Here is an 11,487-nt window from a genome sequence, read left to right as displayed (position 1 = left end):
AAGACAGCTCAAAGGAACAATGACAGCCTACCATTGAGTGGAAGCAAGTATTCAGAGTGTGAATCACCTTAGATTGAATATTAACAAGAAAATGAAGCATCAGATAAAATCATAGATCAACAAGATCTATTTAGCAAAAGGGAGAGTGCCCTGAAATAAGAAATTATCAGCCTAAAAGCTCAACTGGAATGTGTCTTCAGAGTTCGTCAAATGTTGCAGGAGCTGAATGAAGAATAAGAAAAGGAGATTCTCAAACTAAGGCAACAAGTGGAAGAAGGAAGAAAGTCTGAAGAAATTTTGAAGAAGCAATGTCTGGAAAAGGAAGAACAACATCGGGTTGAGGTAAATATCTTGAAGGTAAATTAGAAGAAAAAGATAAACTATTACGATTTCAAGACAGTACTAAGATTTTGGATGATATTCTTAGTAGTCAAAGGTCGTCTGTTATCAAAACTGGTCTTGGTTTTTATGAATCTGTTGAAGGTGAATCTAGCTCACAAGGTGAGGCAAGAAACTCTAATGAGAAATGTAAAATGATCAACAAGGAGATGAGAGGACAACCCCATCAATAGCCAAGGAAAGAAATACCTCAAAGAAAATATTTTGCTCCTAACTGTGGAAGTGATAGACGATTATTTCCTCCGATGAATAATGTTGAATGTTATGTATGTCATAATCTTGGACATGTTGCAGCCAGATGCAAAAGTAGAATGGTTCAAGACTGTCACACAGAAAGATCATCACGTTCTAGGTACTTTAAGGGATATTATTTTGCTTGAAATATGTTTGGTCACAAAGCCATTGACTGCTATAGGAGGAATATGAAACATGTAAGATGTTATGCATGTAACAAGCTTGGACACATAGCAAAGGAATGCAAGAGAAGATTGTGGACACCATACCAAAAGGAGAAAACATCATCACAGTTGAAGATATGGAAGAAAAAGGAAGTACAGCCAGCAAGATGTGGCATAGCAGAGTACACAGGCATGACAGACTTAGAGGAAGCTTAAAGTGTGGAACATCGGTGTTATAAATCTCATACGCAGGTTTCATGAAGACAAGTCACGTATATACGTGAGTTAGACGTTGCACAGTCACATATATGATGTTCTGAAGAAAAGAAACAGTACAAAAGTCTGATATGGTTCAGTCACTGGTTGATGATGGCATGACACAGGTTCAGGGGGAGCATATACTTCAAATAATGCATTGTTGGCATTATGGTTAGAAGTCTTTGGTGATGATGCTTATGTGGCTAAATGATACATCTTGCTGGTTGGTCAAAAGAATGGTAATGCAGGTTACAGGGCTGGATGTTGATGCTTATGGTGCAAATTATATATGGTGTATGATAGTTGCTGATGACTATCATGGTCTTGATTAGATTGCTGGTCTTTGATTTGTAACCCCACTATGCATGGGATGGATGATGTAATGTTTCTTATTTTTGAGTCATGTATAAACTTTTGGTATATCCCCACTTGGTTGGGTGGATGAGTAAAAAATGGTGTATCCCCACTTGGTTGGGAGATTGATGTATGTATGAGTCTTTAGGAAGGTCATTGGCATATATGTATAGAGTCATGTTATGCTTTTGCAAGACCTTGCATGTGCTCAGGGGGATCATGGATGGATTGGTACATCTTGGCATGTACAAAGGGGGAGTTCAATTAGAAACTTCAACATGTACTCAGAGGGAGTATGGACAGTAGAATGTATATCAAGGAAGAGAATAACTTGGTCCATCCTTTGCCCTTGATGTCAAAGGGGGAGAGTGACTTGGTGTGGTGTTGCCATCAAGTCCAAAGGGGGATATTGTTGGCATTATGATACAGGTGTTGTCCTTGATGGAAACTCACTCAGAGGTATGATATAGGTGTTGTCCTTGATGGCAACTCACTCAGATGACAAATCATAGTGTAGTAGGTCAAGAGAGAGGTATACGCAGGTTAACCTTGATGAAAGTGCATATACATGCGGGTTAGCAGAAGAAAAGGGGTGTATACGTACACACGCAGGTTCACAAAGGGAAAGGCGCATACATGTTGGAAAACTAAGTTTTGGCCCATGGTATTCGGTCCACGGTATTTTGGTATTAGTCCATGGTATTTGGTCCGAAGTGTTGACCCTAGGTATTGGGTCCAAGGTATTGGTTCTACATGGTTTTGGACCATGGTATTGAGAGAGGCATAAACCTATATAAGGAGAAGACCATTAGGCCAACAGGGACAAGTGAGAAAGTGATGAATATCTGATGAAGTGTGAGATCTAGTATGCTGGTCATGGGTTTGTGATGCTTTGCTTGATCTGAACCAAGGATGCACCTATGCGGTTGAGGATAGATGATGGATCAGGATCATAAGGCTTGGAGTGTATTATCATTATGTGGTTTGATCATGGATAAACTAGATCTGAATTATTGGAGCATGTTTTATTGTATGAATGTTATGATCTGGGTATGACTGATGTTGAAACAGTTGCAAAGTTATGAGTAAATAATTGCAGATCTGTACACGGGTTGGATTTGGTAAAAGCGCATATGTATGCTGGTTTGGTTCATCATAGTAGTGTATACATTATGAGATATGATATTTAAAGTTGTAGTTGGATCTGGTTGTTATTTCAGAGTTCTGTTGTATGTTCTGTGTTCTAGTGACTGTGCTGTTGACAGGGTTTCAGTGTTTCAGTATTGGGTGATTTAGAGATCGACGATGCAGGTGTAGTTGATGGGTGTTTTTCATTGGTGATTTATTTTGTGCTTCAATGTTGTTTATGGGTCCAATATGAAAATTGGATGAAACGTGGCCTTCAGATAATGGTGTTGTGCTTCAGGAGTATCCAATATGAAAATTTATGAAACATGTTCCCTGGAGGAAGAGAGAAGATTGTAGCCTTATGTAGGTTGGCGCCTACGTACTGGTAAATATATCGGCCAGTACAAGAGATATGGGGTTGTAGCTCCCTTCCAGGAGTAGCTGGAAAATGAGTGAAGGTTGGAGCCTTTAGTAGGCCGGCGCCTATGTAATAGTAAATGGATCGGCTAGTACAAGAGCTAAGGGGGTTGTAGCTCCCTTCCAGTAGAAACTGGAAACAAGAGAAGGTTGTAGCCTTCTGTATGTAGAAGCCTGCGTACTGGTATAAGACTACTCCAGTACAGAAATATTGTAAAAAGAAGTTTCTTATCAAAGGAAGATAGAGACGAATTGCAGCAGGTGGTTTTCACCCACATTGGGTTTCCACCTTATATCATGGTGTTCATGTGTGCTTCTTATGTGTGATGATTTGTTCTGTTTTACTGCACCTGTTTACTCTTCATATGGTTAATAATTTTTTTATGCACTCACTGAAGATCAACTAACTGAATCATAAGTTTACTGAATATACGCCAGTTGCATTAAACATAGTTGCGTATATATGTGGGTATCATTAACTGAACTAGCGTATATGTATCTGAGTATGAAAATGAAAAAGTGTGTGATTTGCTAATACTGATTCACCCTCCCCCTCTGAGTATTATTTCCAACAATGACCTGTTTGGAGCAGCGAAACCCTAGAATCCAAAGCTCTGGTATCAAATGTTATGAAACTAGCTCACCAAAAAAATAGAAAAGATAGATTAACGACTTCAAAATCAGACTCTTCAAGGGGGAATCTCCTTTAAATTACACAAATGAACAATTCTTGGATGATACAAATGACAATACCTCCTTTATATATATAGGAGTCTAAGGGGTCCCAATACAATTAGAGCCTACATAACAATAATATTGTGGGGGCAGAACAATAATAATAGTGGGATTCTATGGGGCATAATAATAACAACATGGCGACTATATGGGTACAATAATACAATAAGGAGGTTGCACTAATAACAGTAAGGGGTTACACTAGTAGTATAGGGACTTGACACTTTCTATCTCCAACTAATAAAGGAGTGGGATTGTAATTTTTTTTGGGATAATCCTCCCTCCTTCAATGAATTTGTAGTAGGAGCTCAAGCTAGGGTATGGGCTAGGTTCTTGGAGCTCTCATAGATATTTCCAACAGTCTTTGAAGTGGTGGCTTCCTCTTGTGAGTCTTTCTTGGGATCTTGTAGCTTTCCCTATCCTACATGTAGTAGACTCTGCCCCTCCTGTAGCAAACCCCATCTCTTCTGTAGCAAACCCCATCTCTCCTGTAGCAAACCTCGATCCTCCTGTAGCTTCTATTTTTCCTTTTCCTCTAAGGTATATTGTGTCCTCGTGTTGTTGGGAAAAGTATCCAATACGGAATGACCCTATCCCACTCTAAGGGTGATAGTACCTCAGCAACAACTGAATGCAAAGCTATTCAAGATTACTTCTTTATGAGATGAGAGAGAGAAGAAAAAAGGGATCCACTAACCGTTATCTTCCGCTAATGGTTGATCCAATCTTCCCTCTTGCTGCTTGCTCCTAGCTCCTTGCTCTTTCACCGGCCCAACTACACAAAGATCCTGTAAAAGCACAAAGAAAGGAAACTACAAGAAGCATACATCCATAACTGATTCAAGGATTAGAATAAATCAAATATACAAGCATCAATTCACCATAGAGACACATGCATATAGAAGAACCTCAAATACTTTATTAATAGAAGAAGTAAAGTTCTGAGAGTGTTACAACCATAATAGGCCCAATCCAGCAACACCTCCCAGCAGAAATAAATCTCCTATTCACCTCCTTCAAAGCAATCACCCAATAGTTTTATACTCAAACCAACAGCACTTCCTTACTTGTACAAAATTCCAGCCTCCTTAGACCTCATGAGAGAGCTCTATATATAGGAGTTTTGGAGAAAGGATGAGTCAGCTTGAGGCTGGCATGAAGCTGACTAGTGTCCTCTCCCACTTCAGTTATACTTCAGTTCTTGAGTCCACTTGGAGTTTCTTGCTTCCACTTGGAGATCTAGATCCTCTTACTCATCACAAGGCGAATTCCCTGATCCAAGTGTCATTTTGGAAGCTTCCTGGGCATTTGACACCTTGCAGAATGACTGTGCCACTTGGCCAATCTCGCCCAGCGCAGGTAGCCTTCATTGCTTTTGACATTCAGCGCAGGTACAGAGTGGAGCAGTTGACATTCAGCGCAGATGCTCAGTGGAGCAGCTGACATGATCCAGAAATAGCTTGTTTTTGAGTGTTTTCAGGTGGAGAACTGATTTTCAGTGCTGTGGTTTGCTGACCTTGTTCCTCTAGGGGTAGGAACAACATGTTTAGGGACTTTGGATCCCTCAGATTATCGACATTTCATGCATCATGCTGTAAGGCACAAAAATGTCTATAACACCTCGGCTTCTTGAAGATGACAAAACTAGTGGTAGGCCTACTCACAGGTGGTATGGGTGACTTGGCATTAACACGAGTTTCCTCTTTTGTACCGTTGTCCCCACTAATTGTAATTATCTCTCCCTCCTCGCAATTATCGCCCCACTCTTCAAGGATACCACTTCATTTTGAGTTGAAATTTCCATGTTGCATGGGTGATTTAACTCTCACTTGAGTTTACTAGTCGAGGGTGGCCAAGTTCACTAGCCACTTCTAGCCTATTAAAACACATTTTCTTGCTTAAAACACAATTTTTCCATTTTTATGCAGAGGGAGGAGGTTAGGGTTTCCATACCTGAGCCTACCTTTGGATCAAATTGTTGTAGAGGTTTGCATGCTACAGCTAGGCCATACATCATTATGATCAAGGGAGTTGATCATAATTACGATGATTTAGGAACACTTGTTTAAATCATTAATTACGATGATTATGATGATTTAGGAACATTTTAAATCGTATAAATTATGATGATTTAGGAGAAATTTTTTTTAAAGAAATATATTTTAACAATATTTGTTATTTTCATTGCTAATTTAATAACTTAAAAGGCCTTGAGGGTTATCTCAGTTGGTCGAGTCCCTCTCATTAAAGCACCTCTACTATTGAGAGGTCATGGGTTCAATTCTCTTGAAAATATTGGGCTCAGGTACCACGGTTGAGCCAACATGAAGTGATCCTTTCGAGTAGATATTCCCAGTACAATTATTTTGTGGACGTAGAAGTCATCGATCTCTGGGGACATGAAACACATTAAAAATAAATAAATATTAAAAACTAAGCTTAAAAATTCGACTAGTAACCTCATTGTAATATCTTATAACTAACAAGATAATTATATAACATATGAATTTGAATAACTCATTAAGTAATATTTGTAAACATAGGAAGAAATTACAGTTATAGGGAAATATATTAAGATAGAAGGATATTAGACAAGTTTACAAGATCATTACTAAAACATTATTATTTTTTTTCGAAAAGGGAAAAGACGCATAATTTTATTCTTCATGAAAAAAGGAACAAACTTACATTTTTCACATGTTGAAAGCATTGCTTAAGAGAAGCCTCTAAAAAAAAAAGAAAAAAAACATGTGAAGCTTGGAAGTTAAGTGTGACGGTAATCACCTAAATTCTCTTTCTCTCCTTCCCTTTTCTACACTTTCTTCCATCCCCCTAAGGTTTGTTCAATTGGAACCATATCTAACTCACATCTAGATGTCATCAGTGGGTATTTTTTATTTGAGTTTGAGCTCTTTGAAGCATGTGCTCTCTTTGCGCCCCCACCCCATATTCTATATGTGCTACATTTTTTTTGTTGTTTTGATGCCTGGATCTCTTGTGGTTTGAAATCATTCTATGTTTAGGAATCAGTGCCATTCTAAACATTTGCATCCTCTTCTGGTTGGTTTGGATGGTTCTCCATGGTTTCTTGAACTTATTCTTCTAAGAGGTAAGGATTAGAGGGTTGTCATCCTTTCGATTTATGAACCTACCCCTTTTTATTTTTTTGGGATATTTTTTGCCATTGGACATGTATCATACCAATTTCATGCTTGGAAACATGTCCAACATCTATATGTAATCTTCTCATAATCTAAAACTTAGGTCCACTGAACATTTTTATTTTTATTTTTTTATTTATTTATTTATTATTATTTTTATTTATTTTTTATTTATTTATTTTTTTTTTTTTTTTTTTTTTTTTTTTCAGTTGTATGTGATTAGGTAGACGTTTTCTAAGGTATATTTCTACACTGATTTTAGCAAAGGTAAATAGATCTTTATTTGTTATTTTTAGTTCCATATTTTTGAATTTTCCGAAGGCATTTCCAATATCCTCTGGAAGCTTTTGGTGACAGAAAGGGAGAGGGAGGTTTGGTCGCCTCACCCATATCAACATTGTTGAGACCACCATTTTTGTGGCATCAAAATCTAGAAACCAAGGGGTAATGAAGAGCCTGACTCTTCCCCAAAACCAGGGTTCACCATTCATAGCTTTCTCCAAGTCATCCTGAGTTTCAAATTGGACAATAAAAAAACCTTTGGAACATAAACAAATATCACAGTTTGTTATAGCTCCAAAAGGCACCCTTTAGGGTCAAGAAGACAAGCACATCATTTTCCAAGTTAGAGGATCAATTTATGAGTGGTGAAACATAAAAAAAAACTAGTATGAGGGAACAAAGCTCTTGCCAAGTGGTAGGGACTCAACTAGAAGGCCCAACCATGCTCCATTTTAGTGTTGAGGACTAAAACAGAAGGCAATAAATTCCCTCTATGCCCTACAACTCTGAAACAATGTGGGAATTCAATTGGATAAGCTTAGATCCAGTCCAAATTAAACAAATTTGGTTAAAATGATAATTGTTGATTAAAATAATGATTGGTTTGGTCTATCTTAATCATCGTCTTGATACGATCCATAAAGTTTTTGGGTGCAATGAAGGCCAATCATGAGAAGATATGTATAAATGAAGCTCTTCACTAGTCACAGGGGAAAGAAGGGAACTTATGTTAGAATGATGCTAGAGTTGTGACCGTGATAAAATTGGGCACATTCACTAGTGAACATAGAGGTTAGGGAGAAGATCAAGGGTAGAGGCTTGGAGGACTCACTGATGTACTCTAGTTCAATCAAATAACAATAATAATGAATATTTTCCCCATTCATCTCTTGTGTTTCTTTGTTATGTTATATGATTGATGTATTATGTTGCACTAATATTGTTTTGCAGGAAGATCATATTGGTTTCTTTCTCTATGTGCGGGGGGTCTAAGAGATCTAGGAGAAAATATCTTGGAGGACATATTCCTAAAGCTGGCTTCACTAAATAGAGTTAAGGATCTGGCATTAAAAGGTATGTATATTACCTTCTTCTTGTGAATTTGAATGTGCTTAGGATTGTCTAGTTTATTTTGTCTCAATTATTCATTGACACACACCTTCTGGGAAAGATCTCGGGCAAGGCTTGCTAGGATTAAAGTAATCTACTATTGTAGGCAAAATTCTCTCTTAAACAGAATTACCGACTCCATTGGGAATTCTTAGGAAATCAATTTTTTTTTACCTATTGTATTTCATTTTTCTTGGTGATTTTTGGTTTCCTTGGTGTTTTACAATGGTCATTAGTCATCTAAGGAGATTTTTTTCGAAACCTAGATCCTAAAACCTCCTAGATATAGGTTTTTCTCCTATGTTTCGCTCCTGCATTCTAAACTTGGGCGTTTATATCCCTTTGTTTCTATATGCATAACTATTGGGAAGCATTGATAGCCTTTTTGTTTCGGTTAAATGCACTATGACAGAGCATTGAAGGCAGTTTTAATTAAAATTTGAGGGGATAATCTCATAGCTTATATGGTATCTTTTCAACACTACACATTGTACTGGGTGGTGTTTAAGATTCAAAGTTTTTGACTCTGATCATTGTTTTTTCTTTACTGAGTTTACATGCAATTTTGTGGACTTAGTTACCCGATTATGGTTTTATTCTTTTCTTGGGTTTTGATTATTTTCAGGAACATTCATGTTCATATACCTCTCTAACATCATTGTACTAACAAACTTGCACTGATTGTCTTCCTATAACTTAATTTCTTGATTGAAAACTTATTTTCCAAATCCTAGTGCATTCTTCTGGGTAGATATAGTGTTTTTGGTTTTGAGTAGTTTTTCTTTGTTTCATTTTCCTTCTTTTGTTTCCATTTTTGTAGTTGGATTTTAGATTTGATTGTTAGGATATAATTTTTTAATGAGAGAGAAGTGCAGGATATGTGCATGGTTTCATTCTGAAAAGAAAATAAATCTTCCTTACTCTAGGTAGAAATCATTAAAATTGAATTTTTTCACTTGCATATCTTTGCATGGTTTATTTGAATCACTTGACTCATAACATTATTTCATTTTCACCCACCATCCTTGACTTAACAAACAACCATTAAAATTAACACATTTAATAAAATTAACCCGTTATTTTTATCTTTCCTTGGTAGAAAACCAATATTAGGTAGGTTAGGGTCTTGGGATAAGGGAGTGAGGTTAAATTCCCCAAGACTACAAAACAAACATAGCATATTGAGATAGGGTGTGTAAATCCAATTTCAGTGGAACATTCTAGGAAGCCCTTCTAACACAAGGGTTAAACACTAAGCTACATTGGGACCTACAGAGTGACCTCCCAAGTCTGTATGGAATTGGTGGTGGTTATATTTGGGAACTACATCATACTCGTGGGGGTCTCTTTCGGGAGGCTTTGGGCTCGATACCCTACCCTTGCATGTAGTTCTAGATTATGACTGTCCCCCATGACATGTTGTTGTTGTTGGTGACCTTATTGGCCTTTATTAGGATACTATCACGAGTGATAATGAGGAGGTTGGTCCTTGTTACACCTAGGGCAGATTTAAGGTAGACTCACTCGGTCCTCCTGAGAAGGTGCTCCACGACTCATAAGAGCACTTGTACCCAAGTTGGATCGTTAGGCAGGTACCTATTATAACTATCTCAGTCGTTTTGTCACCACTAACCTGGGCATTAATTAAGTGGGCTCCAGTGGTGGGAGGATCCCTTTCCCACCCTGGTTTACTTGGTTTGCATCTTTAGTTTATTTTTAGTTTGTGATGTTTGTTCTCTCTATATAGGCCTTATGACTTTTATTCATTCACACTTGTGTCACTTTTGGTGGCCACCATGTAATATTTTTATTTGCATCATTCTGGTAGACTTGTATCCCTTTCCCCATATGAGGTGGGTCCATCTATCCGTAGACATAGAATTAATTCCAACATAGGTACATCTGTGTCTTGGGTTACTTTGGGTGCCACTCAGAGGCTCAAACCTTCCATTCTAGTGATTGACCCTCGTTCGCCACATCATCATCATACTTCTGAATCCATCTAATTATGTGGTGGTGTTGAATTACTTAGATATTCACATAATCCCTTACCCAAGTCATTCATGGATAATGTTATTAATTCTTTGTCAAAACTCATTGTGTCTATACCTTTAGTGAGTGATGGGTTCCAGAGGTCTCATCCACATCCATACCTTTGACCATAGATCCCTTCCACACAAAATCCTTTTACGACTTTTTCTCCTCATTATGGTAGAATATTAGTGGAATTTTTCCATTTGGCACATTGAATACGGGTGCATCCACAACAACTACCTTTACCTCTCCATTCAAAATGAGTGGAGGTTCTAGTTTCTTTGCATCTAGTATCCATATGTCTAACATTGGAGGGTCTAGCTTCCCTTTCACATCTGGTTTAACAGGCCCCACGATGGGTTATGGTATTTTAGTAGGAAGTATGAAAATACCCAAAAATGGGTTTCCATTCAGTTGGAATCTTTTTATTCTAGCCATCTAGTCATATATCAGTGCTAGAGGTGCATTTGTTTCTATTGGGCATACCAATCCTTTTCGGAGTCAACCACTTGGAGGATCTATGTTCCATATTCACAAATCTGATCCTTGGAATTCCTTTAGGGGGAAAAAAAAATTTACATGTATAATTCATGGGGTCATAATCCTATCAATAACCCCTTTGGATCCCCCTATGGTCCAGGAACTCAACAACCTCTTGGAAATCCTTTTTCCATTAAGGCCACTTACCCTTGGGACATTAACCAATCACAAGTTTACGTGGGAAATAGAGCTAACAACTTTAGCCAAACCACTCCCATCAATGGCCCTAATATTGAAAAATAGTGCTATGGGAGGGCCATCTTCTCCACTTGGGTCACAAGGGGCCTCTAACCCCTCCCAAGCTTCATTCACATCTCCTTTCTTGGCAACTCACTTTTCCTGATCTTTCTAAGTTGATGAATGACCCCATACAACATAATCCTGCATGGCCACCTATTCCACGTAAGCTACCAACAAACATTCCAAAATTTTATGGTAAGCCCGGAGAATACCCTGCAACTCATATCGCCACTTATCATCTATGGGGTTCATTTAAATCTTTTATGGATGGTAGCATTAGGCTGTGGTTTTTTTGGTGGACTCTCACCGATGGTGCTGCCAAGTGGTATATTGATATTGAATATTCGACAGATGATACTTTCCTATCTTTAGCATAGACATTTTTTAATCACTATCAATTTTCTTTTATATATGAGTCTATTATAAATATC

This window comes from Pinus tabuliformis, chromosome 7 (assembly GCF_031772625.1).
Source record: "Pinus tabuliformis cultivar Carrire ecotype Pingquan chromosome 7, CPIR1, whole genome shotgun sequence".
Classification (NCBI taxonomy): Eukaryota; Viridiplantae; Streptophyta; class Pinopsida; order Pinales; family Pinaceae; genus Pinus; species Pinus tabuliformis.
This window is presented reverse-complemented; position numbering follows the sequence as displayed.